Source organism: Neoarius graeffei, chromosome 17 (genome assembly GCF_027579695.1).
Source record: "Neoarius graeffei isolate fNeoGra1 chromosome 17, fNeoGra1.pri, whole genome shotgun sequence".
In the NCBI taxonomy this organism is placed as follows: domain Eukaryota; kingdom Metazoa; phylum Chordata; class Actinopteri; order Siluriformes; family Ariidae; genus Neoarius; species Neoarius graeffei.
Genome location: NC_083585.1, coordinates 48,684,356 through 48,702,840, shown reverse-complemented (window position 1 = coordinate 48,702,840; position 18,485 = coordinate 48,684,356). Strand labels below are relative to the sequence as shown.

Here is an 18,485-nt window from a genome sequence, read left to right as displayed (position 1 = left end):
ACCTGGAGCCCGTCTACCTCCTCCAGTGACTGTCCAGAACCCATGCAAGTGGGTCGTACTCGCCTCTCCGCATCTGAGAGGGAGCGCAGAAGGAGGGACAAGTGCTGCACTTACTGTGGCAAGCCTGGTCACTTCCAAGCATCATGTCCCGAACTCTCGGGAAAAGGACCACCCCGTCCAGCCGAGGGAGGGTTGTGATGGGGCCTACCCTCTCTCCCGGACTCCCTGGCCAAGGAATCTACATCCCGGTCTCCATCTCCTGGGGTGAGTCTGTCCACTCTTGTCAAGCCTTGTTAGACTCAGGGGCGGCTGGAAACTTTATGGATATCCACTTCGCCCAAAGCATCAATGTCCCTACTGCGCCTCTTGAAGTCCCACTGTCTGTGTCTGCCCTCGATGGCCAAGCGTTAGGTGATGGAAAAGTCACCCAAGTTACTTCTCCAGTCTTCCTCCAGTCTCAAGGTCACAAGGAAGAAATATCCCTGCACCTGATTCCTTCACCTGAGTTCCCAGTTATTCTAGGTCTTCCTTGGCTTACTCACCACAACCCTCGTATAGACTGGGTTACAAGCCAGGTTGTGGAATGGGGCCCTGCATGCCATGCCTCTTGTCTGCTCTCTAGCTCTCCTGTGTCTCCTGCCGAGCCCCCTGATCTCACCAAGTTATCTCAAGTTCCCACAGAGTACTGGGATCTCAAGGAGGTCTTCAGCAAGAGCAGGGCCACCGTTCTTCCTCCGCACTGCGCCTACGACTGTGCCATCAACTTGCTCCCTGGGACTACTCCTCCTCAGGGCCATCTGTTCTCCCTCTCTCAGCCAGAACGCAAGGCCATGGAGGAGTACATCAAGGAAGCCTTGGCCTCTGGGTTCATTCGACCCTCCACCTCACCCGCTGGTGCCGGCTTCTTCTTTGTCGGCAAGAAGGATGGGGGTCTCCGGCCATGTATTGATTATAGGGGCCTGAACAAGATCACCGTGCGCAACCGCTATCCCCTTCCGCTGATGTCCACAGCATTCGACCTGCTCCAAGGCGCCACTATCTTCACCAAGTTGGACTTACGGAACGCATACCACCTCATCCGTATCCGACAGGGAGACGAGTGGAAGACCGCCTTTAACACCCCGTCAGGGCACTATGAGTGCCAGGTGATGCCCTTCGGACTCACCAATGCACCAGCTGTTTTTCAGGCCCTTATCAACGACGTCTTGAGGGATATGATTAATCTATACGTTTTCGTCTACCTCGACAACATTCTTATATTCTCCAAGACCGTACAGGAACACCACCACCATGTCCGCCAAGTCCTCCAGAGACTCTTGCAGAATAATCTGTTTGCTAAAGCCCAAAAATGCAAGTTTCATGTCCCCGAGGTCTCCTTCCTGGGATTTATCATACGAACGGGGCAACTCCAAATGGACCCAGCCAAGACCCTGGCCATCCAGGACTGGCCTACTCCCAAGTCCGTTAAGGAGGTTCAGTGGTTCTTAGGATTCACTAACTTCTACCGCAAGTTCATCAGGAACTTCAGTTCCGTAGCTGCACCTATGTCGGACCTCACCAAAAGGACTGGTGGCTCCTTTGTCTGGTCCCCTCAGGCGGAAGAGGTGTTTAGTGACCTAAAACACCGCTTTTGCACGGCACCCATTCTGGTTCTCCCAGACACCTCCCAACCATTCATCGTGGAGGTGGACACCTCGGACAGTGGTGTCGGCACGGTGCTCTCTCAACGCTCGGAAGGGAAGCTGCACCCCTGCGCTTACTTCTCCCACCGCCTGAGCCCTGCGGAGTCCCGCTATGATGTGGAGGATCGGGAACTGCTAGCGGTCAAACGAGCCCTTGAGGAGTGGAGGCACTGGCTGGAGGGAGCGCAACATCCATTCCTGGTGTGGACGGACCATAAGAACCTGGAGTACCTCCAGCAAGCCAAGAGGCTGAACCCACGACAGGCTAGGTGGGCTTTGTTTTTCAGCTGTTTCAGCTTCACCCTATCATACTGCCCGGGCTCTAAGAACACCAAACCGGACGCACTCTCCAGGCTGTTCTCGCCCAACAACAGGGAGAGTGAAGTTGGGCCTATCATCCCTATATCCCAGATTGTGGCTCCTGTCCGCTGGGGTATTGAGGAGACTGTTCGACAAGCTCAACGCCGGGACCCTGATCCTGGGACGGGGCCACCGGGCCTCCTGTACGTCCCTTGTCAAGCCCGGGCCAAGGTTCTCCAGTGGGGTCACTCTTCCCCTCTCACCGCCCACCCGGGAGCTTGGAGGACCCTGGACTTCCTGAAAAGACACTTCTGGTGGCCTAACATGGAGAAGGAAGTGAGGTCATTCGTCCTGTCCTGTGAGGTCTGTACCAGAACCAAGAACCCGCGACAGCGTCCCCAGGGTCTCCTGCATTCTCTGCCCATTCCCCGGCATCCCTGGTCCCACGTGGCGGTCGACTTCATCACGGGTCTCCCTGAGTCTCAAGGTAACACTGTCATATTGGTCATAGTGGACAGATTCTCCAAGGCCTGCTGCTTTATTCCACTGTGGAAACTCCCCTCTGCCCTTGACACTGCTAAATTGTTGTTCACTCATGTCTTCCGAGTTTTTGGTCTCCCTCAGGACATCGTCTCTGACCGGGGGCCCCAGTTCTCCTCCCGAGTATGGCACGGCTTCTGCAAGAGCATCAGGGCCACTGCCAGCCTCTCCTCTGGGTTCCACCCCCAGTCCAATGGCCAGACGGACATCATCAGATTTTCACACAAGTCCTAAAAGTAGATAAAGAGAACCCAGTTAAACAAATGAGACAAAAATATTATACTTGGTCATTTATTTATTGAGGAAAATGATCCAATATTACATACCTGTGAGTGGCAAAAGTATGTGAACCTTTGCTTTCAGTATCTGGTGTGACCCCCTTGTGCAGCAATAACTGCAACTAAACGTTTGCGGTAACTGTTGATCAGTCCTGCACACAGGCTTGGAGGAATTTTAGCCCATTCCTCCGTACAGACCAGCTTCAACTCTGGGATCTTGGTGGGCTTCCTCTCATGAACTGCTCGCTTCAGGTCCTTCCACAACATTTCCATTGGATTAAGGTCAGGACTTTGACTTGGGCATTCCAAAACATTAACTTTATTCTTCTTTAACCATTTTTTGGTAGAACGACTTGTGTGCTTAGGGTCGTTGTCTTGCTGCATGACCCACCTTCTCTTGAGATTCAGTTCATGGACAGATGTCCTGACATTTTCCTTTAGAATTCGCTGGTATAATTCAGAATCCATTGTTCCATCAATGATGGCAAGCCGTCCTGGCCCAGATGCAGCAAAACAGGCCCAAACCATGATACTACCACCACCATGTTTCACAGAAGGGACAAGGTTCTTATGCTGGAATGCAGTGTTTTCCTTTCTCCAAACATAACGCTTCTCATTTAAACCAAAAAGTTCTATTTTGGTCTCATCCGTCCACAAAACATTTTTCCAATAGCCTTTCTGGCTTGTCCACGTGATCTTTAGCAAACTGCAGATGAGCAGCAATGTTCTTTTTGGAGAGTAGTGGCTTTCTCCTTGCAACCTTGCCATGCACACCATTGTTGTTCAGTGTTCTCCTGATGGTGGACTCATGAACATTAACATTAGCCAATGTGAGAGAGGCCTTCAATTGCTTAGAAGTTACCCTGGGGTCCTTTGTGACCTCGCCGACTATTACATGCCTTGCTCTTGGAGTGATCTTTGTTGGTCGACCACTCCTGGGGAGGGTAACAATGGTCTTGAATTTCCTCCATTTGTACACAATCTGTCTGACTGTGGATTGGTGGAGTCCAAACTCTTTAGAGATGGTTTTGTAACCTTTTCCAGCCTGATGAGCATCAACAACGCTTTTTCTGAGGTCCTCAGAAATCTCCTTTGTTCGTGCCATGATACACTTCCACAAACATGTGCTGTGAAGATCGGACTTTGATAGATCCCTGTTCTTTAAATAAAACAGGGTGCCCACTCACACCTGATTGTCATCCCTTTGATTGAAAACACCTGACTCTAATTTCACCTTCAGATTAACTGCTAATCCTAGAGGTTCACATACTTTTGCCACTCACAGATATGTAATATTGGATAATTTTCCTCAATAAATAAATGACCAAGTATAATATTTTTGTCTCATTTGTTTAACTGGGTTCTCTTTATCTACTTTTAGGACTTGTGTGAAAATCTGATGATGTTTTAGGTCATATTTATGCAGAAATATAGAAAATTCTAAAGGGTTCACAAACTTCCAAGCACCACTGTACGTCATGATAATAAATGTGTTGAGAAAAAATATGTTGAATTCATAAACAGTGTATTATTGTCATTAACTAATTTTGTGTCTAGCACTTTGTGTGTGGGGGGAGGGGGGTTTAGACGTATTTTTTAACATCTGTATGTAGCCAAGGACAGCAAATAATGTGTTAATATTACACGTTTACACATCTTCAAGAAATATTACAACTTCTATGTAGTTTTGTAGATTGTATAGTAAACTTTGACCTGCAAGACTGAAGTAAAAAATAAGTCACTATCTGTTATTTCCCACATTCTGTGGTATTGTTATTAATGCAATATTATATGAAAACTCCCATATCCATCACTGGAGATCCCTTTGCATAGCTCCTTACAAGCTGTGTGAGGTGTGTGAATAGATTGCTAAAATGGTATGTTTCATTTCAACATCTTTTTAGTTTGTGCATTTTATTTAGGCAACTTCTACTTCTTGCACTACACTTCCAGTTATGACTACACTGCAGTTGCATTTGCATGGTGATTCATATAATTGCCACTTCATGTAGTTTGAGGTCAGTGTTTTTATGATACATAGTGAAGATTAGTTCTATCGTTATGAGTCTTGGAGACATGATAAGTCATGCATGCATCGATAAAACCAAGTGAAACAAAACAGAGATTATTATGATGACTTGGTAGATTATTTTATCATGAACGGGCCTACATTTGATAGAGAGAGGGTGTGATAAGAAGGGACTCAGTTAAAGACCAGAATTTTTTAATTTTTTAATTTTATTTATTTATTTATTTATTTATTTATTTATTTTTTGTGCCTTAACAGGGACAAATACAGCATTAATTATTTGTTAGGTTAAGAACAGTCAAAGTGTATGGTAGAGTCATTAAAAAATAGATAGATAGATAGATAGATAGATAGATAGATAGATAGATAGATAGATAGATAGATAGATAGATTCTACCATACACTCTCTTTGACTAAGTTTTCTGTTTGTTTTTGGATAAATATGGCATGAAAAATAAAACTCAAATGCAACCGCCTATCTGTTTTAGACTGTGTGTGTGTGTGTGTGTTATAGTTTGCCCCATATCATGCTTATTACTGTACTTCATCGTTGAAATCTAATTGCTCTAATGTTCAGCTATTGATAAATATTTGATTTTCGCCTCACATTTACAACTGCAAATTAGAAAAAGTTGGGGCAGTATTTTGAAATTGAAATTAAATTTGGAAACAATGATTTGTAAAGAATGTTTGACCTGTATTGCACTCAAAACAATGCAACAGTAGATTATTTGATGTTTCAGCTAATGAATTGTATTGTTTTTGTTTGTTTGTTTTTCTCAAAATAAACACTTATTTTAATTCTGATTCTTGCAACACATTTCAAAAACTGTTGGGACAGTAAAGCATTTACCACTATTGGCCCTTTTCCACTACCCTTTTTCAGCTCACTTCAGCTCGCTTCAGCTCACTTCAGCCCGACACAGCTCGCGTTTCGACTACCAAAAACCAGCACGACTCAGCTCGTTTCAGCCCTGCTTAGCCCCTAAAACTCGCACGGTTTTGGAGTGGGGCTGAAGCGAACCAAAGCGAGCCGAGTGAGGTTGGGGGCGTGAGCAGACACTCCCCTGTGCACTAATTGGTGAGGAGGAGTGTCCTCACATGCCCACACACGCCCCGCGAGCGCGCTGGGATCTGTAAACACCGCAAACCCGGAAGGAGAAGAATTACGAATTACGAGAATTTCTGAAGCCTTATGCGCCTCGCCTCATCTATACGCTCTTGCCAGTATCTGTCCGCGTTGTTGGGTCGTGAGACTACCGCTTAAAAGCTCACTGATGTCACTGTTTGCGCTGCTTAACAACATCACGTGACGTCCACCCACTTTCGCTAACTCCACCCAATGTGTCCACCCACTTCCAGCCAGCACGGTTCAGCGCGGTTGTAGTCGAAATGCAACTCCAGCAGCCTCACTCAGCTCGACTCAGCACGGCACGGCTCAGCCCGACTCAGCCGCGTTTGTAGTGGAAAAGCGGCATTTGTAATGTTGCCATTCTTTCTCACATCACTTAATTAGGGACTGAAGACACTAAGTGATGAAGGATTACAGGTTTTACGTTGTCCCATTCTTCCTGCAAACAGGTTGTCATATTTTTTGTTTCAAAATTTGCACACATTCTCCATTGGGGACAGAGGGGATAGGGACCCTCTTCTTCCACAGCCATGCCTTTGTAATGTGTGCAGAATGTGGTTTTGCTTTGTCTTGTTGAAATATCCCTAGAAAAGATGGCATCTTGAAGAGAACATATGCTACTCCAAAATCTCACTTTACTTTTCTGCATTATTGCTGCCATCACAGAAGTGTAAGTTGTCTTTTCCAAGGGGACTTACACAACCCTATACTATTGCCGCTTTTCCACTACAAACGTGGCTGAGTCGGGCTGAGCCGTGCCGTGCTGAGTTGGGCTGAGTCGAGCTGAGCGGGGCTATTGGAGTTGCATTTCGACTACAACCGCGCTGAACCGTGCTGGCTGGAAGTGGGTGGACACATTGGGTGGAGTTAGCGAAAGTGGGTGGACGTCACGTGATGTCGTTAAGTGGCACAAACAGTGACATCAGTGATCTTTTAAGCGGTAGTCTCACGACCCGGATAGTAAACAATAAACATGGAGGACATGGAGTCGTTAGTGTTGCTGGTCTTGGTTCTGTGGCTTGTTGTCACCGACAATGCCAACAGATACTGGCAAGAGCGTATAGATGAGGCGAGGCGCATAAGGCTTCAGAAATTCTCGTAATTCGTAATTATTATTCTTCCGGGTTTGCGGTGTTTACAGATCCCAGCGTGCTCGCGGGGCGTGTGTGGGCATGTGAGGACACTCCTCCTCACCAATCAGTGCACAGGGGAGTGTCTGCTCACACCCCCAGCCTCACTCAGCTCGGTTTGGCTCGCTTCAGCCCCACTCCAAAACTGTGCGAGTTTTGGGTGCTAAGCAGGGCTGAAGCGAGCTGAGTCGTGCTGTTCTGAGGTAGTTGAAACGCGAGCCATGTTGGGCTGAAGTGAGCTGAAGCGAGCTGAAGTGAGCTGAAAAAGGGTAGTGGAAAAGGGCCATATGACAAACCTTGGCTTTTGGACTTGTTGCTGGTAACAGTTTGGATGGTCCTTTTCATCTTTGGTATAGAGCACATGGTGTTGATTTCTTCCAAAAAAAACCTTGAATACTGATCTCTATTGTGGTCAGATAAATTTCCACTGTGTGATGGTCCATCCAAGCTGCCTCCGAGCCCAGAGAAGTCAACAGCACTTCTGGACACAGTAAACCTCAGGCTTCCTTTTTGCACAGTGAAGTTTTAACTGCCATTTGTGGATGCAACTGTATTGTAGAGCTTGACAAAGGTTTGCTGAAGTAATCCTGAGCCCATGTGGTTATATCAGCTGTAGTTAAATGACGGTTCTTGAAACAGTGCCATCTGAGCGATCGGAGATCATGGGTGTTCAGTTTTGGCTTGCGCCCTTGCTCTTTTTGCAACAAAATTGATCCAGGTTCCTTGAATTGTTTAAATGATATTATGCACCATAGAGAGTGAAATATCCAAATCCCTTCATATCCTTCTTTGTCGAACATAAGATTTTTAAACATTTCAATACTTTTTATCTTGCCTTTGTTGACAAACTGGAAATCCTCAGCCCATCTTTGTTCCTCAAAGGTGGATCCTTTCCTGTATACTGATTTTGAACCAAATCATGATTACAATCACCTGTTGATATCACCTTTTTCAAATCACATCATTATTTAATGGTTTTGCCTTATTACTAGCCTGATACATTGCCCCCCCATCCCAACTTTTTTTGGAATGAGTTGTAGGCCTGAAATATATTTACAAATGAAATTAAGTTGAACATATAAAGCATGAAACATCCTGGGTTCATACTGTCTGCAGTGAAATACAAGTCAGAGTAAATTTAGTAACCACTGCTTTCTTTTTTGATTTGTGTTTTCCATTCCGTCCCAACTTTTTTTGATTTGGGGTTGTAATCTCATGACCACCTGTCATTGGAAAGATGAATATAATTTGCAAGGTCAAGATGTACCCCAGGGGCGGCACGGTGGTGTAGTGGTTAGCGCTGTCGCCTCACAGCAAGAAGGTCCTGGGTTCGAGCCCCGGGGCCGGCGAGGGCCTTTCTGTGTGGAGTTTGCATGTTCTCCCCGTGTCCGCGTGGGTTTCCTCCGGGTGCTCCGGTTTCCCCCACAGTCCAAAGACATGCAGGTTAGGTTAACTGGTGACTCTAAATTGACCGTAGGTGTGAATGTGAGTGTGAATGGTTGTCTGTGTCTATGTGTCAGCCCTGTGATGACCTGGCGACTTGTCCAGGGTGTACCCCGCCTTTCGCCCGTAGTCAGCTGGGATAGGCTCCAGCTTGCCTGCGACCCTGTAGAAGGATAAAGCGGCTAGAGATAATGAGATGAGATGAGATGAGATGTACCCCACAGATCGTGGGTGGGATGAAAAACTTATGAACTGACTAATGCTATCCAGTCATGCACGCCTCTATATGACACACAGCCCGCTAAACTAACCCAGAGTGCTAAATGGAAAATAATAGCAATTGCATAAAATGCAAATATTCTTGATTATGTCTTGTTGTTGAGTATCACAATCCATATGTGTGTGTGTGTGTGTGTGTGTGTACACATGTGTATGTGTGCAGCCTTAAGTTTCTTATTCCTTAGAAATGTTACAGCATACCTGCTCAATAAGTACATCTTGGTCCCAAGGGTTCTGCTCCACCTCTCACTGATGGGGTTAGTTAGTTTGAGTCACAGGGATTTCCCCCACGTGTTCACTCGAAATTATGCAATCTATACATGTATTCATTTATGTATTTAAATCATGCATTTATGTACAATATTAAATAACTGAACCTTGTTTGAGGAAGTGGTGACCTTGACTGAAAGCAACTTTAGACATTTGTGCCACTATATAGTTTATACACCTTTAAAATGTATTGTATTGACTTTGATATTCTTGCTTGATTTTGATCTTAGAATGATCAAGGATGTCACCAAACTTGACAAAATCAGGAATGAAAAAATTAGACAAGAACTGGATGTGGAGAGTGTCCTCACTTTTGTGGAGTGTGCCCAACTTAGGTGGTTTGGTTATATGATGAGAATGGAGGACCAACGAATACCAAAGAAATGGTTCATCTGGAAACCTAAAATAGTAATAATAATAATCAGTTGAATTTATATAGTACCTTTCTCACACCCAAAGTCACTTTACAATTAGGGGAAAAAAAAGAAAATAGTCCATCAAAAGAAGGCCAGAATGCCATTCCAATGGTGTAGCCGCCACAGTCCCACCAAAAGGCACACAAAGATAAGTCCCACACCACCTGCACAGCTGCTGCGATGCCACTGGGCAACATCGCTTGGAACACCATGCCATAGATCCACAAAGTGAGTACAGAAGCTCCGCCACGCAGAGTGCTGGTATGTCCCACACCGCCCACACAGCTGCCACAGCTGCCACGCCAAGCACAAAAGCACCGCTACACAGAGCACTGGACAACCACTATGTTAAAAGAGCAATGAGATCACTGCAGTCCATAGCAAGGAGCACAGGCATCACCCACGGCAAACCAAGGCCTGGAAGGAACTAACGCCCAAAACTGGATCCAGAGCTACACCCCAAACACTCAAAAAACCCCAAACAAACACACATCAAACTACACAGACACAAAAAAGAAAAACAAAATGGAAAATAAAATTAAATAAAAAGCTCTAGTGAGAAGTGGCAGCCATAATGTGCACAGCACACTTTCAACCGGAAATGGAAAAACCTATGACTAAAAGACTCATAGGATGACCAAGAAAGAGATGGATCCAAGACATTGAGTCACTCACAGCAAGATTAACATCTTTGGACTCTGTAATGGAAGCTGAATTATTTAAAGATCGGGATAAATGGAAAAAGCTTATCTGCTGACAGGTGATAGGCCTATCAGGAGTTGGGTGAGAAGGTAAGATTTATGACGGCTTTAATCAACAGCGGCCAACTCCAGTCATCGAGGGCAGGGGCCCAGAACATTCTGGTGATTTTCTTCTTCAAACAAAATTAAACACAAGTTAATACTATTAATTTAACTCTTTTTTACCAGAGACCAAAAATGGAATTTCTGCCTGTTTTGGGGTACACATGTTCAACATTTATTTGTGATGTCAGACTCCACAGTAGTGGTTAATGGCTCAAATGAAAGTAGACCCTCAAGGCTTTAATGATTTGCAGTTTTCATAAGCATTTTATTAATTTATTTCTTTTTACCTAGCCTACTACTTTTAAATATGATAATTTTATTGTGGAAGTTGTGAAGTGTTTTACTATCAAAAAAGCTTTAGTTATGCTGTCCATTTTATCTTTGTACCAATGTTAATATAAAGCAGTGTGAAGTTTTTGCCCAGAAAGATGTAATCAGCCAGTTAGTCAGACATTCCTGTTATACAGTCAGTCACTAAGTCATCAGTAGTAACCACTGAATAAAAATGGAAAGGGTAACACTTGACACTGAGGCTCCTTTTATCGAATATAACATTATTGACCTTCAACATTAATACACTACAAGTGGTGTTAACAAGATAAGGCAACACATGCTGCTTCGAAGAAGAAGAAGAAGAAGAAGAAGAAGGGGATTTTATTTGTCACATACCATATACATTGCAAGACAATTATATTCCTTTTTCATGGATACAAGCATATATTTCTTCCTAAAAAGCTGGGGTCAGAGCACAGGGTAAACCATGATACAGTACCCCTGGAGAGATAGGATTAAGGGCCTTGCTCAAGGGCTTAACAATGACAGCTTGGCAGTGCTGGGGCTTTTACTCCCTGGTCTTCTGATCAGCAGCACAGAGCCTTGGAAGCACTGAGCCACCACTGTTTGTTTCAGTATAAACAAAATAAACCTGCAGTATAGTATTGAACTGTATTCAATCCACGGGTTTAAAAAAATTGCATAAATTAACAAAAAGTAAAAGAAAGAAAGAAAGAAAGAAAGAAAGAAAGAAAGAAGGGGAACATAAGTCACATAACTCATCTCCACCCTCTAGTGGTTGAAACTAAAATTAACTCTTATTTAATTTGGTGTTGCTTTTACCGCATTGACTGGGTCCACATGGGTTTCTCATCTCATCTCATCTCATCTCATCTCATCTCATCTCATCTCATCTCATTATGTCTAGCCACTTTATCCTGTTCTACAGGGTTGCAGGCAAGCTGGAGCCTATCCTAGCTGACTACGGGCGAAGGGCAGGGTACACCCTGGACAAGTCGCCAGGTTATCACAGGGCTGACACAGAGACACAGACAACCATTCACACTCCCATTCACACCTACGGTCAATTTAGAGTCACCAGTTAACCTAACCTGCATGTCTTTGGACTGTGGGGGAAACTGGAGCACCTGGAGGAAACCCGCGCGGACACGGGGAGAACATACAAACTCTGCACAGAAGGGCCCTCGCCGGCCACGGGGCTCGAACCTGGACCTTCTTGCTGTGAGGCGACAGCGCTAACCACTACACCACTGTGCCGCCCCCCACATGGGTTTAACATGTAAATTTAATAAGGTATTTACTTAGTACATGCGGCGGCACGGTGGTGTAGTGGTTAGCGCTGTCGCCTCACAGCAAGAAGATCCTGGGTTTGAGCCCCGGGGCCGGCGAGGGCCTTTCTGTGTGGAGTTTGCATGTTCTCCGCGTGGGTTTCCTCCGGGTGCTCTGGTTTCCCCCACAGTCCAAGACATGCAGGTTAGGTTAACTGGTGACTCTGGATTGACCGTGGTTGTGGGTGTGAATGGTTGTCTGTGTTTATGTGTCAGCCCTGTGATGACCTGGCGACTTGTCCAGGGTGTACCCTGCCTTTTGCCCGTAGTCAGCTGGGATAGGCTCCAGCTTGCCTGCGACCCTGTAGAAGGATAAAGCGGCTAGAGATGATGAGATGAGACTTAGTACATGCGAAAATCGGAGATTTTTGCAAGTATGTTGATCTGTCCGTTTGTTTGTTTGTTGGTGCTCTAGCATCATCAATTCTTTACCAATCTTCACCAAAATGCACAGTACAACTCACTAGGGTCACACAAAGACATCATTACTTTTTGGTGGGTCAAGGTCAAAGGGTAAGGTCACCAAGGTCAAATCTTGTAAAAACACCTAATCTGCCATAACTTCAGAACCAGCATTCGTATTGAGATGGGACTGGTGGCATTGGAAAGCATTTTTAAATCCCTTTCGAGTCCACCATTTATGTTTTACCTTTGCCATCATCTTGAGGTTGAAAAATGAGGTTAAATTTCACAAGATTTTTGACAAATTAGACCTTGACTTCAAAAACATGTTTATCGATTTGATATCGATACTCTGACCATGAATTAGCATTCTGGTCCTAATTGTAAGGTCATATGCAAAATCTGGGGTCAAAGGTCAAGGTCAAAGTACCAGTTTTTAATGCTAACATTTCAAGTACCTATAACTCAACGTTGAACTCAGAATTTGATGAATTTTTTGGAGGTTTTGCATGAAAAGCCCTTTTGATCAATAAAATAAAATCTTGAGTGACCTTGATAATGATGTCACAAAAAAAATCACATCATATTCCATCGAATTCCCATTATAATCATTACTTGCAAAAATCAGAGCTTTTTGCAAGTATGTTGATCTGTCCATTTGTCTGTTTGTTTGTTTGTTTGTTTGTTTGTTTGTTTGTTTGTTTGTTTGTGCTCTAGCATTGTCATTTCTTGACCAATCTTCGCCAAAATGCACAGGACAACTCACTAGGGTCACATAAAGACATGATTAGTTTTTGGTGGGTCAGGGTCAAAGGTCAAGGTCACCAAGGTCAAATCTTGTAAAAACACCTAATCGGCCATAACGTCCGTTTCTTTGTTATTTTCGCAAGGATCGTGCTCTGCACGACTTTTCATTTATTTATTTATTTACTTATTTTAATTTATTTGGTTATTTACTTAGTTAGTGTGTCAGTGGGGGCGTGGTCAAGCGTCAGTCTGTGACCGGAGGGCGGAGTCAGGGAAGGTAAGTGGCAGAATCACTGCACCTGATGTTGGTTAATCTGTGTTTGTGTGTCTTCCCCAGTGACCGCGCCCTATAAGGAGAGAGAGAGCAGAGGAAGGAGTCTTGCTCCCCAACCAGACAACTGGTGTGTGTGTGCATGTGTGGATAGATAGATTATCTAAAGTCTGAAAAGACATAAAATAAAGAGGTTCTTGTGGAACTTAATTCTGGCCTGCTGTCTTTTCTGTGCTCCACCCCTACGAATTGCTACAGTTAGTTAGTTAGTTAGTTAGTTAGTTAGTTAGTTAAAAAAAAGACAACTGAACAATAAAATAAACAACAGTAAAACTTGTTTTTCCCCCCACAGTAACCTACTCTAATTCCATGTCAACACAAGCTTTATTTATTTATTTATTTTTGCTGAATTTGCTGTGGATACATAATGTATACAGATCATTGGTCTGAGCTCAATCTATAATTGAACATGAAATTTGAATCCAGAATTTTACCCGGACATACTGGACCAAAATCAGACACTCAGAATCTTCTCAGCTACGTATAACAATAGAAATATTGAACCCCTGGTTAACCAGAGACTAAATAAAAAGAAAATAATAATAATAATAATAATAATAATCATCATCATCATCATCATCAGCAGCAGCAGCAGCAGCTGGGATAGGCTCCAGCTTGCCTGCAACCCTGTAGAACAGGATAAAGCGGCTAGAGATAATGAGATGAGATGAGATCATCACAGTTTGAATAATAGGAACTTTTAGACCTGGAGCTTGAATGACAGTCATCACCAGATAGATACATGAAATTAATAGCTTATATACAATAAATCAAATCATATCATGCTCAGTCTTGATTTCTTTGTTTTGGTCAATAGGTGAGGATATTTTACAGTGTTGTGGTTGTTTTTCTTATACCCTTTTCTGTTAATTATCTTCATATTTGTTCATTAATAATAGTATTTACCTGTGTTCTGTTTTTAAATGCTGTTTTGTGTTTCTTGCTAAATCTTTGGTATCCTCGTCTTTCGATAAATTTTTGGCAGTTACTTGCCTTTTGTGTGCAATATACATTTGCCTGGATACGTCTGGATGTTCACATGGTTCCTTTTATTATTTCATGCTACAGCACACATGGCCATCATATGGCCCACGGGCAGGATCCGGCCCCCATAGTGCTTCAATCCGGCCCCCGTGATGCCCTCGGAATTTGGAAGGAAAAAAAAAACCCTCTTTATCCGAACCAATCCCGCTATTAAAACCAATCCAACAGATGTCGCTGTGTGAAATTACAATTTGGTTCATTCTCTTCTTCACTCCTCAATGCCACAAACTCTAAACGGCCATGCAGCTGCTAAACAATTTCTCAAGATGAGTGGAGCAAAAAAGAGAAAAGTTGACGCTGAATGTCGAATATTTAACAAAGAATGGAAACCAAAATATTTTGTTACGATCCTGCATTGTTAAAAAGGGCCTCCGATTTCACTTACTTTTCAATAGCGCTGGATGAAAGCACTGACATCAAAGACACTGCCCAGCTGCTTATATTCATCCGAGGAATTACTGACACATTTGAAATAGTGGAGGAGTTTCTTGCGATGGAATCAATAAAAGGCACGACAAGAGGTTCAGACCTCTACGACACAGTGTCAGGATGTATGCAGAGATTAAACCTGCCGTGGACAAAGTTACTGAACGTGACTACTGATGGCTAGCCAAACCTCACCGGCAAGAATTCTGGACTATTGCGTAGGATACAGGACAGGGTGAGAGAGGATGACCCCAACTCAACTCTGATTTTCTTGCACTGCATCATTCATCAGGAGGTCTTGTCTAAATCGGTGTTAAAGCTTGACCACATCACCAAAACTGTGACTAAACTTGTCAATTTCATCAGGGCCTGGGCGCTTAACCACCACCAGTTTATTCAGTTGTTGGAGGAGTGTGAGACAGAACACACCAATGTGCCATACCACTCGAACGTTCACTGGCTGAGCCTGAGCAAAGTGTGTGGGACCTGAGAGGTGAGATAGGGTTGTTTCTCGAGAATGTCGGGAAGGCTAGTGACTTTCCAGAACTTAAAGATCCTGATTGGATGCTTGACTTTGCCTTCACTGTGGATTTAATGGGCCATTTGAATGACCTCAATCTGAAGCTGCAGGGGAAGGATGTATTTGTGCACGAACTGTATTCCTACGTGCGAGCATTCACAGCAAAACTGACCCTGTTTTCCCGACAAATGTCAAACAAGAGCTTTACACATTTTCCAACTCTCGCCACAATGAAGGATGTGCCATCTTGACTCACTGTCAAATACACCACTACACTCGAGGATCTGCACACTGAATTCAACAGGCGTTTTTCTGACTTCGGCAAGATTGAAAAAGAGATGGAGCTGGTATCCTCCCCCTTTACCTTTGACAGCGACCAAGCACCTCCGGAAGCTCAGCTTGAGTTAATTGACTTGCAGTGCGATCCCACTCTCAAAGAGAAAATCACTTTGTCATCATTGGACAAGTTCTATGGTGCTTTGAACGAGGGCCAGTTTTCTAACATGTGGAAGCATGCACAAAGGATGCTAGTTTTATTTGGCTCCACGTATGTATGCGAACAGACTTTCTCTGTGATGAACTATAACAAGTCCCATTACAGATCACGGCTAACGGACGGACACCTGTCGTCCGTTTTGCGCATCTCAACATCCAACATGACACCAGACTTCGATGATCTGGTAAAGAGATTGGACCGCCTTAATTGTTCACATTAAGTTATATAACACTGATGAAAAGCTTTTCGTCTCATAGTTGTATAGGCCATAATACTGTGTTCTAAAGTAGCCTATCTACACAGATCAGTTCACCTGAATTGAGGATGTTATTTTCTCATCATTGTTCAGTTGTATGTTGGCATTTTTGTCCCACGTAGATGGTGATGAGACAGCTAAATCAAAGTTCCAAATTTTTTAGATGTACGGTAGCATATTCCATGTTGCCCTTTTACATCTGTCAAGCTAAGTGTAATGAAGTTGAGCTGCACTTCATTTGTGTTCCATTTCATAAAAATATTAAAATATGTGAAAGAAATGACAAAAACAAATGACAAAAACAAAATGAATAATGACAGAAATCAGCTGGATAAGCATGTATTTGTCATTCAGTGATGAAGGTCTCCCTCTGGTAACCTAAATTAAATTTGATAATTCCATGCCAGTCTGCCTGGTGTCTGTATGTTGATGTAACCTGCACACATTTAAAGTTTTGTTAATAGTTATCTATTGAGCTACAGTTGGTATGAATGACAGTTGAACAAGATGCATGATAGTGTAGTAAATGAGTCCTTGAATGTAAATCCAGTTATTGTAACCTTAGAGTAGCCAGTGTCAGATAGGCCTAGCAAAAATAAGTGTCAGGCCTTGAAATAGGCTGGCAAAGTTGAGGCAACTGTAAAGTATCCCAATATATAATTTGCATCAAATTAATTTGTACCATTTAATCGTGTAACTATGTTTTATTAGCAATCGTCCAATGAGGCCCTCTGCTTACTTTGCCAAAGAGAATGTGGCCCCCAGACTAAAACTGTTGCCCACCCCTGTGCTACAGACTTGTTACTTGGATCTTTCTTTGGTTGTTTTGCTTTTCCCTTTGTTCTCTGGAGACCTTTATCTGCCTGCCCACCTCTCCCCCCCCCAATCTTCCATTATTTCCTGCCATCTACACTGAGGTCTAAACTTTTCTCATCAGCCCTGAAACATTGTGGGTAAACTCTGTTCTTGGAAGCAGACCTGAGACTTCATTCATGATGAGATCATAACAGCAGGACTGACCCAGGTGCATGGGCCCAGCAGAGGTTGATCAGGCAGAATTATCATGCTGAATGCATTCTGGAAACCGTGTCCAGCCAAGGAGCCTCTGTGAAGCAGTATGAATAAGCTCTAGTTTGACAAAAAGCTGCTATGAAAAGACACAATCAAATATGTGACGCCTCTCTGGCATTTGCAATACAGAGGAACTGGGAGCAGGTTTCAGAAAAAGGTATGATTATTTTTTTTCAGTTTTCTGTGCATTTGCTAAGACACAGACACCACACACATTGGGGAACACAGCTCTCTCTCTCTCTCATTACTGGCTATCTGCAAGACACACAGAGACACACGTTAATAGACAGCCAGTAATTAGACACAGGTGTACCACATCACACATTACCTGCTGGTTCACCCTGACTCCTTGCTGGATCACACCCTTACTGCCACATACCTCCACCACCCAACTCAGGGCAGGGAGCTGTCCAGCCTGCAGCTGATCCCCCCCATGGCATGAGAGGTCATCTGCCATCATCATCTGTGCCCCTACCCTCTGGACCACCTCGAATTTAAAGTGGGGTGAACACGTCGCATGGTGAGTGGTAAAGCCAATCTGACGGAACATGGATTGATTGAGTGGCAGGTGGCGTGTGGAGAGCATGACTCGTTGCCCCATGCAGTAGGTGGGTGCCTTAGAGCGGTGTTTGTTGGCCTGCTTCTTGTATGCTAGGGCAGAGCGAATGAGTCTTCTCTGGGCCATTGCCCATGTCCTCCTGTAGTGGCATATGAAGATCTGGGCTGAGGGTATGGCAACCTCCTCCTCCTGGCTGGGGAACAGTGGTGATTGGTACCCTAGTGAGCACTGGAATGAAGAGAGACCTGTGGCAGAGGAAATGAGAGTGTTATGTGTGTATTCGATCCAAGGTAGGTACTTGCTCCAAGAACTTGCATCCCTGGATGCCATGCACCTGAGTGCAACCTCCAAAGCCTGGTTCGCCTGTTCTGCCTGGCCATTGGTCTGTAGGTGGAAGCCTGAGAAGAGACTACAGGTGGCCCCGATGAGTTTGCAGAAGGATCTCCAGAACTGTGCAGTGAACTGAGAGCCCCGGTCAGGAACTATGTCAGTAGGCAGACCATGTAGGTGGAAAACGTGGTGGATAAGTAGTTCTGCAGTCTCTTTGGCTGAGGGGAGCTTGGGCAGAGGAATGAAATGGACGGTCTTGGAAAAACAGTCAATGACAGTGAGGATGCATGTATTGCCACCTGAGTTGGGGAGTCCTGTGATGAAGTCCAGGGTGATGTGAGACCAGGGTTGATGAGGAATTGGGAGGGGTCTTAGC

At 44.2% G+C, this 18,485-nt stretch overlaps 1 pseudogene; it reads left to right on the top strand.

Moving 5' to 3' along the window:
* The window catches only part of LOC132901168 (general transcription factor II-I repeat domain-containing protein 2B-like), a 45,534-nt pseudogene extending 29,886 nt beyond the window's left edge, over nt 1–15,648 (top strand).
* Nucleotides 15,649–18,485: the final 2,837 nt, after the last annotated feature.